This window comes from Panthera onca, chromosome F2 (genome assembly GCF_046562875.1).
Source record: "Panthera onca isolate mPanOnc1 chromosome F2, mPanOnc1 haplotype 2, whole genome shotgun sequence".
NCBI lineage: Eukaryota > Metazoa > Chordata > Mammalia > Carnivora > Felidae > Panthera > Panthera onca.
The window spans coordinates 44,168,417-44,185,152 of NC_138356.1; the positions used below are offsets into that span (position 1 = coordinate 44,168,417).

A 16,736-nucleotide genomic window follows, 5' to 3' on the forward strand; every position below is an offset into this window, starting at 1 on the left:
CTCATAGATATCAAAGACTGAACTCTACTATTAGGAAAGTTACCAAAATGCCCATAGGGCATTTTCTTTTTTATGACAGATATATGATGTGTAAATACAATATCATTAAGTGTTTCTGTTTTCAGCCACGATGGACTAGATTATACTCAACCAACTCTGTCACCAAGAACAACTAGAAAAGTTGGATAGAATTCACCACACATCTTTTTGAAGGCATTCAGAAGCTACCAAAACAGTCGGGAATTGAGAGCCCACAATCCTTAGTTTATGTTCCTCTCAGAAGCAGATTCCAAGAGAATGATTTGAGTGTAAGGGATGATTAGAGGAAACATTGGTAGGGTAGTGGGGAAGTGAGACAAGGAAGGGAAGGCAGACAAAAAAGAGCTGGTTTTTGGTTGTGTGTGGTTTTTTTTGTTTTTTATTTTTTGTTTTTTGTGGGGGTTTTTTTTTGCCACTGGGATTATCCAAAGCCTGAGTCCACAGGGGAAATCTGCAATACCTCCTGTCTATCACCCAAATTGCAAGAGAGCTGGAGTATTTATACTCCAATTGTACTTCATCAGACCTTCATGACCATAACACCAAAAATAGACAACGATAGTAGCAGAAGGGAAAGGTGCAGACCAATCTCTCTTATGAACATAAATACCAAAAGCCAAAACAAAATATTATCAACCAAGTTTAGCTATAAGAGGATGATCCATCATGTCCAAGCTGGGTTTATTCCAAGAATATAATACTGATTTATACTTGAAAATCAGTGTAATTCATCCCATGAACAGGATAAAGAAGAAAATTATATGACCACTTACATAAAATGTTATTTAATATTCAGTTTGGATATTTATTAGACATTTTTACTTTTTTTAAACAAAAAGTGAACAATACATATTAATTTCCACTCAGCTAATTACCTGGCTTATTTTAAATCTTATAGTTAGGCAAAATGACCAGGGTACAAGAGAGGCTTACAGTAATTATAGGATCAAGTTTTAAAGGGCCTGGAGGAAACTCTTGGAAGGGCATATATAGAGAGAGTAATGATGATCATAAAAGAAAATGTGTATGTCTCATAAACCAGTGAAGCAAACCCAATTCTTCAGAAGTGGCAGGCTGGAAATGATTGAGAGAGGGCAAGCCTCAGGCCAAATGTAGGTACACTTTTGATATAGGTTAAAATATCGCTATATGTACATAAAGTCAGGGGATATAACTATAAGGGCCAGCACATAAAAGCATGAATCAGAAGAAAAGGAAACCAACATATCAGTCCGGAGATGGAAAGATGGCTACCTTAAGTCAGGGTCCAGGTAAAGCCTTAGATGCTAATCTAGGTAGAGTACAGAAATGAAAAGTGAGCTGCTCTTCCAGGAAAGCCAATTACGGGGGTGGAAATTCAAGTGGAATGAAGTAAGTCTAGAAGAACGTCAAGTCTAGTTGGTGGCCTGCAGATAAAGGTCCATTCAGGCAGCCGAGCCTACAGGGAAAAGTCTAAGAGGCAGATACCGGTGTCGGAAAAATCCAGCAGTATTCACACGTTCAACGACATTGAGGGTCTGCTGCGTCATAAGCACATTCCTTTCCCTCAATGAGGGCAACATCTGGTGAGGAGAGACAAGCAAAGAAAAACAACAAATGTGACATAATAAGGTAAATGCAAAGTGAGAGCAACACAAAATGTATTTTATGAACATGAAAAGAGGCACCCACGTCAATATAGAGCTGTGCTACCCAATATGGTAGCCATTAAACCACATGTGGCTACTCAAATTTAAATTCATTAAAGTTAACTAAAATTTAAAATTCAGTTCCTTAGTGGCAAAAGCCATATGTGGCAAATGGCTACCATGTGAGACAGTGCAAATACAGAATACTTCCACTGTTGTACAACATTCTACTAGACAGCACTGAATTCTAAAGAATTCAGAGAAGGCTTTTTGACGTCTGAGTTAAGTCTTTAAAAATACATAGAAGTTAGACAGACAAAAAAAAAAAAAAAAAAAAAAGAAGCACATATAGCAAAAAATAAGAAACGAGTCTGGAAACAGGCAGGAGCAGATCAGTTAGCCCCAAATGTCACATACGTGAGCTTAGATTTTATGCCATATGTTGGATGGCCCCAAACCTACTATTAGTTTAACTCAGATATGCAGAGAAATGTAGGCCTTCTATGGAGAATGTTACTTCAGAGACAGGGAAAGAGGGTGTGAAAACAGCATCCGGATCCTTTTTCTTGGTTCTGGATTCTCTCTAGCCTTTGTGGTGATCAGGGTCATGGTCCCTTGTCCCTCTTGTCACTGCTTCCACTAATGATAACAGTGTTCTAGAGCCAGCTCATAATGGCTATTAAGAACCGAGCATATGTAGCTTTTCTTTTTTTCTTTTTTTAGTGTTTTTAAAAAAATTTTTTAATGTTTATTCATTTTTGAGAGGGAGACAGAGCATGAGCTGGGGTGGGGGTGGGGGGGCGGGCAGAGAGAGAGGGAGAGAGGGAGACACAGAATCCAAAGCAGGCTCCAGGCTCTGAGCTGTCAGCACAGAGCCCGATGCTGTAGTTCAGAGCCATGAACTACAAGATCATGACCTGAGCCAAAGTCGGGCACCCAACCGACTGAGCCACCCCAGGCACCCCCTATATGTCTTTTCTCAGCTCTATGTTCAGTAACATCATGTTGATAGCTTGCAATCAACCAGAGTAGGAGTATTTACAGCACAGAAATCAGCAAACACTATGAATTGGGCTTTTTCTTTCCCTCCTGAGAACTAGTTTACCAGCATATTGCTAATTCCTACTTCTGCAAATAGACTCACCCCTAGGCTCTCTGCTCTGTCAGAGCTGGCTGAGACTCCCTGGCTGCTTCAGACTCACCTCTGCCTTCACTGGCACCTGTTGTTGGGGGAGGTCTTCAAGAGGATGTGACCACCAGTTTACCCAGGATCTGGACCCTGGCGATCAGAGCTCCCCACCCCTCCCCCTGTCCTTGGAATGTGCATTCCACTTGCCCTTCCACTCCCAGAAGCTGCCCTAAAGACATAGCCTTGAGATAATGACTTGTTGTTCAGACTGTCTGTACAGTATATGTGACTGAACCCAGTTAAGTCCTCTATATAAATCTTTAAGATTCTGGCAGGCAGATACACAGATGTACTCACCGTATGGCATCTGAGACAAGCCTTGTATATAAGTTCTTTTGCTTATTAAATCTGCCACCTACCAATCTGGTGTGGCCTGCCTCTTTCTTCAGTCTCTCCCTGAACTCCACATACAGGGGTTGGTTCCAGATTACCCCTGAGAAGCTCCTGAGATTGCAAACCAACACCTGTAGATCTCCCGAGTTTCTGCCCCATCTTCCAAACGCTTCTCAAGCCAAGACTGAGAGTCCCCTGGCCTCTTGCTGTGGGGGGTCCTAGGGCAACTCTCCTAGCTATCTGGTTAGCAGACAATGTGAAGGTGGGGCTACCCTGGTGGGAAATAGTAGGACTTACACCAGACCCTCAGCTCAGGGGACATGGGTCTCAATCAGTAGTTATTTCAAAGTTGGCCTGGTTTTTCCTTTGGATGGTAGCTTTGTGGTGTAATTCACTCCTTAATGATGTCTAACATTCCCTTTTAGCCCAAAATGTGTTCTCGTCTCCTTTTGAAAAAAAAATTTAATGTTTTATTTTTGAGAGAGAGAGAGAGACAGAGCATGAGTGGGGCAGGAGCAGAGAGAGAGGGAGACACAGAATCCAAAGCAGGCTCCATCCAGGCTCTGAGCTGTCAGCACAGAGCCCAACATAGGGCTCAAACCCATGAACAACCGTAAGATTGTGACTTGAGCTGAAGTCGGACGCTTAATTGACTGAACCACCCAGGAGGCCCTCTAGTCTCCTTTTTAATTGGTGTCTACATAGGTATACTCCCAGCTGAGAGGTTTAAGATTTATGAAATTTTTGGTTTCTTGGACTTAAGATTTATGAGGTTCAAAGTGATGTTTTGGTCCCAAGATCCATCTGAGGAATTTTCTAGATGCTAGTTACCATAGAATATAGAGAACCCAGAGGAAAAGAAAGTCACCACTGGAACCACTGAGGATGAGGCTTGCAAATGGTGGCAAAGGTACAATGTACCAACCCTCTGAGTCTACTTGAATATGCCCCCCTTGCAACAGGGGGCCATTATTATACTATGGGGAGGGGGTCCCAGCAGAGGAGCAAGCTGATGCTGGATCAAGAGGCGGTACCATTTTGTGTCTTTCTCCAACAATTTCCAACAAGAAGTCTTTAGGAAGACAGGAGACAGATCAGGTTAGGGTTTGAATTATATGGCCGAGAGATGGAGGGGTCTGTGGGCAGAGGAGTTGATAGAGCAGTTCAGGTGAAGAGGCACGAAATAGCCAATAGGGGATGAAGAGCCTAAAGGGTTGAAAGGCTGGAAGAAGGTGAGCAGGATCAGAGAAGCGGAGAGGAGGTGGAGGAGTCCAAGAAAGAGTAAGTCCATGGGAAAGAGAAAATGACCAATGTTTGGGGTGAACCGGTCGCAAATTAAGGCTACATCTGCTAGTTGTTTCCAGTGACAAACAATTGAAGATGTGGCCCATGAAGCAGGTAACTATAAAGGACTAGAAGTGAAAGTCAAGGGGAAGTTCAAGAGCAAGGCCAAGGTTAGGACAAGAAAGCTACAAGACAACAGAATATCCTAGATTGTGGTAGGATTCTTCTTTAGTGGGGAGAGTCAGCTCCACTTCAGTCTTTAATGAGGGAGGTGGGCAGGCTCCAGCTTACCAGCGGGAGACTCCGAGAAGGAGAGGGAGGTCCTCGTGGATACCTGAGTGAGCCTCGACGGCAAATGTCCTCTTTCGTGAGAACAGGGAATGGGCAACCAAGGAATGGCAGAGGGGAGCCGGAAGGAAGCCAGCAGTCTTCCTGCCCCTCATCCAGCAGTGCTCCTGGGGTGGGAGGCTGTGAGGATTGCAGACGTGGCGTCTCAGGGCATTGAGTCAGATTCTCATGAGGACCAGGACTGAAAAAAGTGAGTCTGAACACATGTGAGATGTTGAGGAGTTTGCAAACGATGAAATAAATGCTGTGGTGTGTGTACCGGGAAGGAGGACGAATGTGGGAGGACCCAGAGGTGAACAGGTGCAGAGCAAGACAGAGAAAACAAGACAGCAGAGGTGCGAGGGGAGGGGAGGAGGTGCATTTGGCTTTTATGGTGATAAAGGACCACAGGGAAGAGAGGACCGGCTGCAAGTGATGGACAGGGCTGGGGGGAGGACGAAGAAACTGAGGCACCTGCCTAAAACACAAAGTTTAGAGGGGTGCCAAAAAACCCTCATTAACCGACATAAATAAAACTTTAATGCAAAATTTTAAAAATCAAAATTAATGGGGGCGCCTGGGTGGCGCAGTCGGTTAAGCGTCCGACTTCAGCCAGGTCACGATCTCGCAGTCCGTGAGTTCGAGCCCCGCGTCAGGCTCTGGGCTGATGGCTCGGAGCCTGGAGCCTGTTTCCGATTCTGTGTCTCCCTCTCTCTCTGCCCCTCCCCCGTTCATGTTCTGTCTCTCTCTGTCCCAAAAATTAAAAAAAATAAAAAAATAAAAAAATAAAAATTAATGTCAAAAATCCATGGCGGGCAAAATAGCAAATTTTTTAATGAAGACAGACTGTTTTATGGCTCCATGTTGTACAATAATGATCGTCATTTCCAATCAGCCCACTGTTCCCAGGCCCTCCCCGTCAAGTCTCCCACGGGACAAGTTTATGAGAGTTGACAATGGCAGGCCATCGAATGACACAAGACTTCATATACAGCCATGTTAGGGGACTATTCAAAATATGGGAGGTCATTGGCTAAGTGTACATGGGGGCCCACATTTCTCCTTATGTGGCTCAGCAGGGAGGTGGAGAGTGACCTCGGCTGCACTTACTTGAACCCAGGTTGCTCTGTGCTAGGAGTGATCGGAGGGCCAGACAGAACAGGCCTGCTCCAGGACAGGCAGGGAGGATTTCCCAAGACCATGGGAACTCTGTGCTAAGAAGGGGGCTGAGACACAAAGTCCAGCGCGGTGGCAGAATGATGGTTAGTACCAAGGGCATTTTACCTTTGTGGAAGCAGGTGTGAGGCACGCATAGATGCTGGAGAAGGGATTCTGAGCAGCTGCAGTGAAGGCAAGGACCTGAGAAACAGAAAACCCCGAAATCCAGACAGATCGATCTACCGGGAACACGGACCAGCCACAAAGAAGGTGAGTAACTAACGAGAGATGAACCCAGTTGCTAAAACGCAATGTCCCAAGACTGGGTTACCTAGGACAGAAACCTGCCCTCAAACATGGGGCCACCAGGGTGAGGGCAGTGCCGACAGCACGGCGACTTGATGATGAGGCCGGGAACTCAGACCCTGAGAGCCCTCATCCCTACTTCCCAGAGTGGCATCTGGTCTTAGGCGAGGCAGAAAGGCTGAGACCCTGCGCCTGAAGTGAGAGGGACCAGAGGCTTCTAGTGGGAAGAGATTTGGGCCACACCTGATCTCATATGGGAGGCCATCTTGTGCTTTGTGAGCCCATCTCATTTGAGTTGGAACCTCAGAATCTGAGTGTCGGTGTGTCAGTTTCACAAAGCAGCTCATGCTGGTGGCAGCACATCCCACGAGGATTCGGGGACTCACCACCTTCTCAGAGTTTGACCTTGGGCAGGTGATTGGGTTTCAGCTGTGTCTTCTGTAAAATGCAGTTGAGGACACCCATCTGGCCGCTCACTACATAGGTGTCAGGATGGCAGGGTGTAATGTCAGTGATAGAACTTGGGGAAAAAAGCATCCTGCGCTGAACGATAAGTGCCATTATTTTTCTGTAGAGCGTATTTCTATCTGCCCCTGCCTGACTCAGCCCTCCGACTCACTCAGTCACTCATGTAAGTAAGTGCAGACTATGTGCAAACAAAACGTGCCAGGTGCTGTATTTGTTGGCTGATATTTTGGTTTATAGAAGTAAGAAATGAGGAGCTTTGCAGCTCTGGGCCTCTGGCAAAAAAAATTCTTCCTCTTTCCCCTCCCTTATTTCCTCATTAGCCCTGTGAAGAGTAGCCAGGCTGTGGGGAGATCGTATCTGGATGTACACAACTATGTCTTTCAAAGATGGTAATAGAACAATCGAATGTCCATCATAAGCTATATTTATCTAAACTAATATTTATAAACTCCCACACCTCTTTGCCAAAGAGATCAACAGATAATTCCCTAAGCTATCAAATCCAGAAATTTGAACCCTTCGAAATAATAGCAGCAGAAAGCTCAAAGCACAACAGATGAAAGGAATACTGTGTGGCATGCATTCATTTTCAACTGATAATATGAATTGCATGTTTTTTCCACTGCCCTTCCATACCCCACATTTACTTGAATCCCAATGAAAACATAAATCAGTTCTCATTTCAGAAGCTGCTCCTGTTTTACCATATAGACATCCATCGACGGGCAAGAAGTTTAACTGTTCAACCGATAAAATGCCAACCAAAAAATTATAATTAGGAAATATAGTTGCCCTTTAGGCACCAAATAAAATCTATGCCAGAGATTGCTAATGTGTGATGGTGCTGAATGTTGGCTAGCATTTATTATGTCCCAGGCGCTGTGCTAAGTGCTTTGCATGCTTTATTTTATTTATTCAGTATAGAAACCCATTATAAGGACTATTAGTATCTACTTAGACAGATGAGGACAAGAGTCGTAAGGACACCCTGGAAGCCGTTGAGATGGTACAAAGCTTATGAAGGTGTACGATGGCTGCCTGTTTTTCCGCCTTCCTCACCCCACCCTCTGGACTATCAGCTGCTTGAAGGCAGGGACTGTGCTCCACTCACTGTTGTCTCCCTGAGGTTTAACTCTGGCCGGCCATAAAGTAGACACCCACAAAATAACTGCCCCCATCTTTCACGTTGCTCAAGTCAAAAACCTTGACATCATCCTCGGTTCCTGTCTTCCTAGCACACCTCACATCCCATCTATTAGCAAATCCCGTCCGCTTGACCTTCAAACATATGCAGAATCTGACCATTTCTTGCCCCTGCCACCATTACCATCCCGGTCTGAGCTACCATCACCTCTCCTGAATGAGTGCAACAGCCTTCTACTGGTCTCTGCACTTTCAGACCTTGTCCTCCTGCTGATCCTGCAAAAACTGAAAGCAGATATTTTCCTTAGCTACTCGAAACCCTCCAACAGCTTCCGATCTTTCCTAAGATAAAAACCCAGTGCTCTGAAGGACCCTCTAGGAGCTGACTCCTATAACCAGTCTGTCGTCTCTACCTCATGTCTCAGCTCCAGCCACACTGGCCTCCTTGGTGTTTCTTAAACATGTCTTGTGTGCTCCTGCCTCAGGACCTTTGCACTGCTCCCTTTGCCTGGTATATCTGGCCTCAAATGTCTGCGCTCTCACTCTCCCAACCTCATTCAAGCCTTTAATCAAATGTCACCTTCTCAGTAACACCCTCCCTGGACACCGTAGCAGCTATTACAACCCAGCCCACCTCCCAGAGCCCTGTATCATTTCCCAAAATGTATCATTACTATATGCTATTTTATTTCTTTATGTTTATTTATTTTGGGGAGAGCACAAGCAGGGGAGGGGTAGGGAGAGGGGGGCAGAGGATCCAAAGCGGGCTCCATGCTGTGCTGACAGGCTGACAGCAGCGAGCCGAAAGGGGGCTCAAACTCATGAACCGCGAGGTCTTGATGTGAGCCAAGTCGGACGTTCAACCGACTGAGCCACCCAGTTGCCCCTGATGCACTTTCAAATGTTGGTTATTGCCTGTGCCTTCCCTCCTCTAGAATGTGAGCTCCACGAGGGCAAAACTTCTGTCCTTTTTTTTCATTGAAGTAATCCTGACACATGAGTAGGCACTCAGTAAAAATGTATTACATGGCTAAACAAATGAATAAAGCGAATGAATGGATACTTTCCCAACTATACCAAATGTCTGATACCGCTTGGTAGATGGGTCCTACCAGCCAGCTAACGGGGTCCATCCTGAGCGTGCCCCCGGGGGGGAGCAGACCTCCTCCTGGTCTCTGGGTCCCTGGCCTGATTCTGAGCCCCAGGAGTGAAGCACTGTCCCCTTCCTGACCGTGGCATTCACAGGCGGCTCTCAGAGAGAGGGCCTGTGCTGCGTGATCCCAGGTCCTGGGTCTCCAGGGAGGCTTCGACATGCCAAAGTCTTGCCAAGAACGTCAATGCCACGCTGAAGGACACTCAGCGCCTGCCTTCCGTATTCCACAACACTGAACCCAAAGCTTGTCAAGTGGCCATCTCCAAGGTTAGGTCTCGAGCAGAGAAATATTATAATCCCCATTTGTTAAAAGAAAGCTTGATTGGTTTAGAATCATGTAATCACAGAATGTTAAAACTGGAAAGACTTTATAAATAAGGACTTCTTAATCTTTATGGGTCCCAAAGCCCTTTAGAAGTCTGATGAAGCATATAACCCGTTCTGAGACTAATGCTTTTAATATAATATAAACAAGGGGAAACCCATTACATTAAAATACAGCTATCAAAATATAGTTCAAACCTGGGGATGGTTGTACAACCATCAATGTAATTAATGCCACTGAATTGTACACTTCAAAATGGTTCAAATGGCAACTTCTGTGCTATTTATCTTTACCACAAGAATAAAATGCTCAGAAGTTTGTGATGTAGTACTATGCATTCAGTAACAAGATCTAGCCATGGGTCTCATAACTACTATAATTTCAAAGCAGTGAAGGGAGTAAGTGATATTCAGAATTCTCTACAACTCCCATAATGTAAAATGAAAATATACGTGATTTCTGCTGACAAGAAAGTCGCAGATCCTGGGGCGCCTGGGTGGCTCAGTCGGTTAAGCATCCAACTTCCGTTCAGGTCATGATCTTGTGGTCTGTGAGTTCGGGCCCCACGTTGGGCTCTGTGCTGACAGCTCAGAGCCTGGAGCCTGCTTCAGATTCTGTATCTCCCTCTCTTTCTCCCCCTCTTCTGCTCATTCTCTCTCTCTTTTTCTGTTTCTTTCTTTCTTTCTTTTTTCTCGCTCTCTCTCTCTCAAAAATAAATAACAACATTAAAAAAAAAAAAAAAGAAGGAAGTCTCAGATCCTGCAAACAAGGATCCTGCAAACTGTGGTTCACTGCCACTGTTCATAATTGAAGGAAATACTACATTTCAGTTAGAGGTTAGTGACAACAAAGGTGTAATAAACAACTCTGCTGTTATAGACCATGTCGCTCTGACTGGTCCTTTAGAGATGAGAAGTCTAAGATGGGGGCAAGGGGGGAATCTAAGAAATCTAAGATAAGAAGACTGAGAAGTCTAAAGCCCCGAGCCCCCAACTCCAGACATTTAGTGTTGGAGGAAACTCAATGGACAGAGGAGGACCTTGAAGACTCAAATAAGTCATTTTGTTTACATCTAGGAATGACTACATGGGACATCAGTCATCCCCATATTCCCTTAAGGACCGCCTTCACCACCCTCACAAACCTCTCTGCCTATTGATTCCACTACAGAGACCTAAGACGTATTTTTATTCTCTGTATTTGAGTTTCCTCGTCTGCAAACTGAGACCAATAACTGGGCTTAACCACCCTGGGGTGTTGTGAACATTAGATGAAATAATATATTTAAAGCGCCTATCACAGCGCCTGGCATGTTGTTTAAGATGGATAAATATGTATTAAATTCCCTCCTGGTAACTTAGCCCTCGATTCTGTCTAATGCCAACAGGTAATCTGTCAACTCAGCTGTGTGAGTTCATCGTCCAGGATTCTGTTAAAGACAACTGCTTACACTTAGTGATTATGTTGGATTTCTTTCTAGGCCAACTTTCACTTCTAGACTCCTGTTGCCTGACCTCTGAGGCCTCTGCAAAGGATGAGCTGCCACAAACTCTTCAAAGAATGTCTTTAGATTCTCGTGGCTGTTTTGTGCCTGTGAAGACAAAGGAATGCCTGAGCAGGGTGAGGGTGGCCACTCACGGCCCTCACCCACGGTGCACACACTGGACAGATGTTCTCTAACCCTGTTATTCTGCAGGCCTCTGCAAACACGAGCCAGCGCCTGAAAATACTGTGTATTAAGGTGAAAGTTCTGCCAAATTCACAGGGAAAAAAAAAAAACTAGCCTAAAAGAGGGCTCCTGGGGCACCTGGGTGGCTCAGTCGGGTGGGCATCTGACTTCGGCTCAGGTCATGATCTCACGACTCGTGGATTCGAGCCCCGTGTCGGACTGTGTGCTGACAGCTCAGAGCCTGGAGCCTGCTTCAGATTCTGTGTCTCCCTCTCTCTCTGCCCCTCCCCTGCTCGCACTCTGTCTCTCTCTCTCTCTCTCAAAAATAAGTAAACATTAAAAAAAAAATTAAAAGAGGGTTCCTGACACAATACTTGTCTGTGAACAGTAAACACCAGAAAGTTTGTCTACTTGGGGGCTGTGGGCTATGCGAAGGAAGCTGACGGGGACCCCAGGATTCAGGTAATGGGGGGAGCATTTGGTGTGGGCTTGGGGGGCCCAACAGCACGGGGCAGGAGAGGGACCGGGCCCCCTTCTCTGCATACCCTGCACTTTCTTCCACCCGTGCCACATCTCTGCTGTCCTCCCACCTCCATTCTGTTCCCTACCCAGGACCACCTAATAATTTGTGGGACCCAGTGCAAAGTGAAAATGTGAGAACCCTTGTTCAAAGCTTATTGAAAATGTTCAGGACGGTGAAAACAGAACACTAACCAAAGCTCTGGCCCTTCTGCGTGCATTGGAGCCACCTGTCACTTCACGGGTCCCCTTCAGCCAGCCCCGCCTCTCCCTTTCTCTGCTGGTGTCTCCTTTCTCACACATCTGCCTCTCCGTGGTTCGTGGTTCGAGATGACACTTACCCTGGCCCTGCCCCATAGAGATATCAGGATTCCAAACTCCCAGATGATTGGAGCTGCAAAAGCCCCTAGAGACACTCCTGATGTTTTCTACACGAGGAAACCAAAGGGTTGGCTAGGGGATGACCATAGGGATATATTGATTGAACCTTGTTTTTCTGGCCAGGAGCCCCTGGCTAGCCCCACTGAATCACCTGCCTGATTACTTCTCCCCTCTCTTACAGTAAGTTTTCTTTTTTTTTTAATGCTTATTTATTTATTTTGAGAAAGACAGAGCACAAGCCAGAGAGAAGCAGAGGGAGAGAGAGAAAATCTGAACCAGGCTCCAAGCTCAGTTCAATGGCTCAACACAGAGCCCAACTCGGAGCTCAATCCCATGACCATGAGATCATGACCTGAGCTGAAATCAAGAGTCAGACGCTTAACTGACTGAGCCACCCAGGCATCTCCCCCCACCCCCCATGACTTATTTTAAAACCGGAAGTTCATATTTCTTGATACCCTTCACCCATTTTGCACCCCCCAAACTCCCCTACTCTCTGGCAATCACTATTCCCTGTATCTGTAAGTCTGGGATTTTGTTTTGTTCTGTTTGGGTTTGTTTTTTTTTTTTTGTTTTTTTTTTTTGATTCAAGATATAAGTGAAATTCTATGATAGACAAAAAAAAAATATGTTTATACCTTGTGACAACAATGTAAATAATTGTTAATGACTCTATTCACTAAAACAGTGATCTCAAATATGAGTAACTTGAATAATTACAGTATTATTTACAATAGTGAAAACTGAACAACATTTTGCTCAAAATCCTTCCTGGAGTGTTCATTCTTGAATGATCTCAAAATGCTGCTACTACAATTTAGAGATAGTACCACTAGGTGGCACTAGGGAACCTCTGGCTTGGGAGTCCAACTCCAAGATTAGCTGTCAAGCCTTCAGAGCCCGCTGCTGGTAGAATGCTCATTGAGAATCTTTCTCAAAATGAGTTCACAATGAGTTCACAATGCCCTCCCCCACAAAAAAAAATCCCGTTTTTAGAAGTATATTATTTCAAAAAGTAAATGAACAAAGATGTATGTACACAGTAGCAAAAAAACGTGAAACAACCCATATGCCCATCAGAAGAGGATTGAGTACATACATGTGATATTAATGGTGAAGATCTATATTGACATGAAAAGATGTCCCTTATACATTATTTTTAAGTGAAAAGAAAGCAGACTGCAGAGCACTAACATGAAAGATGGTTATAAGGGTTAGAAACACATCCAGAATCAAATGGTCTGGAATCACACCCCAACTATTAGCTGTGTGATCTTGAGCAAGTTTCTTAACCTCTCTGGGCTTCATTTCTAAAGTGGGAATGAAAGTACTACCTTACTGGGGTTTTGTGAGGATTCAATGCAGTATTACAGGGAAAGCCCTGAGAACAGGGCCCAGCATATCCTAAGCTCCTGGCAAGTGCTTGCTACCATGATTACATACAGTGTGATCCCACTGCCTGATTACATATCCATTCTATCTGTAGGTGGACACATGCATTTTCCAGAAGGGTAAGTATCAAAATGTTACTTATATCTGGGTGGTGAACTTACAGGCGATATTTTAATTAAAGCTCTTTATCGCTTGGGGGAAAATTTTTGATGGTGGCCCTATACGCTCAAATAGAAGAGACCTCAGATGACAGCCTTCCATAACAGATTTCTAAAAAACCTAAAAGATTTTTAAATTTTTAAATTTAGTAACAAAAAAATAATTGTCTTAAAATAGATTCTACAACGCAAGCTGGTGCGGCCACTCTGGAAAACAGTATGGAGGTTCCTCAAAAAACTAAAAATAGAACTATCCTATGACCCAGGCATTGCACCACTAGGCATTTATCCATGGGATACAGGTGTGCTGTTTCAAAGGGACACATGCACCCCCATGTTTAGAGCAGCACTATCAACCAACAGCCAAAAGATGGAAAGAGCCCAAATGTCCATCGATGGATGATTGGATAAAGAAAATGTGGTATATATGTACAATGGAGTATTACACAGCAATCAAAAAGAGTGAAATGTTGCCATTTGCAACTACGTGGATGGAACTGGAGGGTATTATGCTAAGTGAAATTAGTCAGTCAGAGAAAGACAAAAATCATCTGACTTCACTCATATGAGGACTTTAAGAGACAAAACACATGAACATAAGGGAAGGGAAACAAAAATAATATAAAAACAGGGAGGGGGACAAAACAGAAGAGACTCATAAATATGGAAAACAAACAGAGGGTTGCTGGAGGGGTTGTGGGAGGGGGGGATGGGCTAAATGGGTAAGGGGCATTAAGGAATCTACTCCTGAAATCATTGTTTCACTATATGCTAACTAATTTGGATGTAAATTTTAAAAAATAAAAAATAAAATTAAATATATATATACATATATAATGCCAAAATAGGCTGAAGAAAATACAAATTAACAACCATTAAAGAATTTGAAATGGTAATTAAAAATGTTCCTCCCTGAAATAAATTAAATTAAATTAAATTAAATTAAATTAAATTAAATTAAATTAAAATAGATTCTACAATGTAACTCTCTAATAATTTCCCTTTTGGGGCGCCTGGGTGGCTCAGTTGGTTAAGCATCCCACTTCCGCCAGGTCATGATCTCACAGTTTGTGAGTTCAAGCCCCACATGAGGCTCTGTGCTGACAGCTCAGAGCCTGGAGCCTGCTTCAGATTCAGTGTCTCCCTCTCTCTCGGACCCTCCCCCACTCATGCTCACTAGCTCTCTCTCTCACTCTCTCTCTCTCAAAAAATGAATAAACATTAAAAAAATTTTTTAAATAAAATAATTTCCCTTTTTTCTCTTTTTTCAAATTGAGTCCATCTCTCCTCTTACCAGAGCTTTTTTCGACAGTTTTCTTTATACCCACCCTTAATTCCAGCTTGTCCTGGTCAGGGCCCTCCTTTCTAGCTCACAATGACTTCAGAAGCAGCAGCTACCGCTGCTTTCTCTTCCAGGGCCCCTTCCAGCCTTCCAAGTGGGCTAAAAAGGGCTCCTCTTACTCTGTTCCTACTTCCTTTCTTCATACCACAGGCCCCAAACTACTCTTTGCTTGAGAATTCCTCTGAGTAGGTTCACCAGACACACCATTTCTCCCCCTTTTTACCACTACTTCCCTTTTTGTTCCTTTTAGATAAAAAGAACAGCTCCTCCTCCTTCTCCTCCTCCCCCTCCTCCTCCTGTGCCCACCCCACGCTTCAAACCACCTTCCTTTTTTTTTTTTTTTTTTTTTTTTTTTTTTGTCTGTTTGCCTCTCGCGACTGTCCCAGGGACGAAACACTCCTCAGCCATTGCCCCTTCCTTCTGTTTTTTTCTTTGCAATCTTGTCAGTTCTTTCAAAACCCAAGATTAAAATGTCAAAACCCTGACGTACACCAGAACATTTTGTGCAGAGAATTAACAGCAAATTAAACTGCTTTCATAACCGCAATCCGTGGTACTAGCTTTAATCGCGCCCCACTCCATTGTTGACGTAAAACCTGATACTGGTTATTGAATTCGTTAGCGTCTTACCTCTAGGCCCACATTGTCAATCCTAAAAACGAATAAATGGCCTTCAAATAGTCGCCTCTACATTTGAACTTTTAGAAGTCAGCTAATTCTTAAACCGCAGGGAGAAGTCAAAACTGAAGTTGGCTCCCTCTGCTGATTCAAAAGGGCCCAGGTTTTACCAACACAGATTATGACGTGGCAGATAGTGAATCTGGTATAAGGCAGTCGTTTGCGGTGGCTTAGTGATTAAAGCCATGGAAAGCAACTGCTGCTACAATTTTTTTTTTAAGTGAAGCAAGAAGCAGCTACAAAATGTAATAAAAATGTGTATCACAGATGAGATAATGGTATAATTTTGTGAGAAGAAAATACGGTAATAACTTCTGACTGTACTCTAATCAGCCTTAGAAATTTAGATTGGTTCTAAAAATAATTTTTACATCAGCTTTACAGTATTTTATGTTTCAGTCAAAGATTTCTCTCAAGGATGCAGGTTGTTTTCTCTTTAACCCAAAACAAAGCTCCCTGGATGTATTCATTCATCAAACATGAGCTCAAAACTGATGATCAGCATTGTGTGGGGAGCACGGTGGGGAGGAGGAGGCTACAAAAACAAAAGACAGTTTCCACTTTCGAGGAGTTTATAATCTACTTAGAAAGCAAAATATACACATAAAATAACTCATGGAAAAATGTGAAAGCAACATAATAAAGTGTAACAAGGTTGGAAGTTTACTTTTTTTTCAAGATCTTTAAACCTGAGTCACCAGATAAAATACAAGACCCCCAGTAATATTTGAATTTCATAAACAACAAATAATTTTTAGTATAAGCATGTCTCGTGCTAAAAAGAAGAGAACCGGGTATTTGTTATTTATCTGAAATTCAAATTAACTGGGCATCCTGTATTATTGCTTGCTAAATCTGGCAACACTGAACTTGAGGCAAGTAGACTAGAGAAAGGCTCCTAAGAGAGTGGAGTTGGTCAGATAAGCTTCCTACAGAATCTGAGTTTTTAGCCAACTGCTGACAGAAGCAGTGGATAGAAACAGAAGACATTCCAAATGTAGGAAGTGCGTGTTCATGGCACTGAAATAGAGATGAGCAAGTAATTCCTGCTTAGGATGGAAACCAGATGAGCTTGGCAGAAAAAAGATTTTCAAGATGGACAAGAGAACTGGAAACCACCGATGTGAGTGGATCCATTCTTAACTGGGTTTCTGTCTACGGAATTCATTTAAACAACAATATTCCTACTTCCCAACCGATAAGACCTCTTCTTTTACATGGATATTCCAAATTGTGTTTTGCAG

At 43.7% G+C, this 16,736-nt stretch overlaps 1 long non-coding RNA gene across 2 annotated transcripts; it reads right to left on the bottom strand.

The window, feature by feature from the left end:
- Positions 1-808: 808 nt before the first annotated feature.
- LOC132664334 (uncharacterized) lies at positions 809-15,585 on the bottom strand. Of its 2 annotated transcripts, none has more exons than XR_009603604.3 (3): positions 15,445-15,585; positions 10,804-10,944; positions 809-1,601 (listed from the first exon to the last, which is right to left on the bottom strand). It is a non-coding gene; the product is annotated as an uncharacterized LOC132664334 (long non-coding RNA). The 2 variants fall into 2 exon arrangements; XR_013553413.1 differs by lacking the exon at positions 809-1,601 and adding an exon at positions 8,607-8,864.
- Positions 15,586-16,736: the final 1,151 nt, after the last annotated feature.